Raw genomic sequence first — 2706 nt, 5'->3', positions numbered from 1 at the left:
CTTTTCTGTCTGTTTTGTCCTAACAGAAAAAAAGGAACCCCCTTTTACTGACATCTGAGAAATTCAGAACAATTAAAGTATTATGTAATTAAATGAGAGCAAATCTCAATCTGTTTCTGACAAAGCCTCTGTAGGAATTCTCCCTTTGATCCTTGACAAGCACTTTAATTTTCTTTCAGCGTTCCACAGCAAAACAAAGACCCAAGGAACAAAGAAGAAAAAAACACCCACATCCATAGTTTTAAAGATCCAGTATCAAAGTAAGATTTATTGGTCACATACACAGCAAGGCAGAAGTAAAAGTAATTTACTAGTTCCAAATACTGCAGTAAAAACATCAAATTATAAACATAAAAAATTTAAAAACAAACAGGACTGGAGAGAATACTTTGCATAATACAAATATAAGGTTGACAATAAATGTTATGTATGATGATAGGCCTATGTCCAGCAGTGTGAGAAGTGTGCATTGGTAAATATATTGGACATACTTTGTAGAGAAAGTGGCATATATTCATATTAATAGATAAAAAACGAAAGACAAACTGTGTGGGTGTGTTTGTGTGCATGACTAGGGGCGTATGTGTGACTGAGTATTTGAGTACAGAAGTCAGCAAGGTGTATGAGCGTTGTGTGTGTGTGATTAAGTGGGGCATGTGTGTGTTTGTGTGTGTGTGTGTGTGTGTGAGCAGCAGGGCACAGTACCAGGTGGGCAGCCCATCACACTACAGGTAGCAATCTGATGGCCGGATGAATGAAGCTGTTCCATGTTCTCTGTGTTATAAAAATGTGTTGCATGCAGTCATGACTCAAACTACTCCCACGTTATTTTAGCTGCATTTCAGTGTGAATTATACTGCTAAATTCAGTGTTCAGTCAATATACAGTATGCAGCTTGCCTTGACCTAATCATACATTCATGTGAAATGTAACTATGCAAACCATTAAAAACAAATGGATGAACAGTGCACAGTCTTTGTGGGCCTAGTAACCTGCAGATGTCTCATAAAAACACAACCAGTCACAATGTTATTATTAAATAAAATTCCAGAATCCAAACAATTATGCACAGTGAACCTGGAAATTATTCAATGGACAGAGCATCTTTTATGAATACATGACAAGGGTAATGATGTTCAGTAACTAGACTAGATTGTTAGTCCAACTACAATGGTAGTCTCTACTAATGCATATGCGCACATGTCTGTCTCTACCTTGGCATTAGTGATCTTGTGAACCACAACTACATTCGGAGACATAGCCTACTTCCCAATGCCAAGTGAATTTGTCTGTTTAGTGCAATAATGTAAACCACTGTCCTCATTTCCATGTTCCAAGTTTTTTTTTTTGCATAGCTCTTAATGCAATTGTATTTCAACATATTAAACAGGTCTTTTTAAGCTGACTTCAATTAATATAAAACTCAACAAAACAAAGTGTTTTAACATTTACAGCTTGTGCTGTCTTTTTCACTTGGGATTGAGAAAAACTGTATCCACAACAATGTTTCTACAACATGATAGTGAGAAAGGATGGAGCAATTTGTTTAGTCAAGAATGCTACAGCATAATATCTGTTGATTAGCTTATTACATATACATCAGATACTGTTACAGCCTGACCAAAGGTGTCCCCACCCGTGTCTCACTCGGACCACAGCTGGTGAGGCTAAGGCCAATCGGGCCTTGGCCCAATTTACTTCTGGAAGTGTGGCACTGATATTACCAGCAGGTCAAGTGTGCACGTGTATTTTCATGAAGGATATGCCAGTAGGAATTCTTTCATGGAATGGCATTTGAAAAATGCTGAATGTTCAACACAATATGTTAAAGCTATGCATACACTAGCTGGGATCTCATTATAATGAGATAAACTTAGAGAAGCAGCAATTAACAAATAATATTTTGGATATTATATAGTCAAAGTAACATGTTGGTTACATCCTCCAGGGGCAAGATTGTTTCCATGTAAAATCATGTGTTATATAACATGGCAGCCTAACTCTTCTCGTTTAGGCTTAAATAAAAAAATTGTCACAAAGTCCTAACTTTTAGTTATGGCAGGCCCTTTGCAAATGCTTTCTGAAAATACTGATGCATGAGGTGCATTGCATATCAGTGAATCAGAGAATTTCTTTATCTTGAAATAAAAATGTTGCTGCTGCATCTCTAAATTTATCTCATTATAATAAGATAGTTATCTCGTTATAACGAGATCTCAAAATTATAAGACAAACTTAAAGATGCAGCACCAAAAACAAAATCACCTTAAGGTTCAAGGGTTAAATATTTACAGATCTCACATACAGATGGTTTGCGTGAAAGCACCGAGCTAGCAGTTAGCCATCAGCATGGCATGCTTATTAGCCATGAAGTTCTGAAAATGTGCTGTATATGTATCTGTTTAGGGAGCGAAGTGTTAACAAATCATATAAAGTGCATTTTCCTAGAGGCCCACTGATTAATGTTAAAAAAAGAGTCTCCTTGGCTTGTGCAGTGAGAAAATGAGCCACCTTTGGAGATGTTAGAAAAGGAAAACTAAACAAAATGTGTGATAGACATTAATCACAGAAAATGCATTTGTCTCGTAGGATTAGTACCTCCACCTCAGAGACATTCTCGACTAGCATGATATGGATGATTACAACATTTTCAGTCTTTGCAAAAGCATTACATGATTTTTGTGACATATGAAACTATGCTCCGGT

The sequence above is a fragment of the Esox lucius genome, chromosome 7 (genome assembly GCF_011004845.1).
Source record: "Esox lucius isolate fEsoLuc1 chromosome 7, fEsoLuc1.pri, whole genome shotgun sequence".
Taxonomy (NCBI): Eukaryota; Metazoa; Chordata; class Actinopteri; order Esociformes; family Esocidae; genus Esox; species Esox lucius.
Note: the sequence above shows the minus strand (reverse complement) of the source record.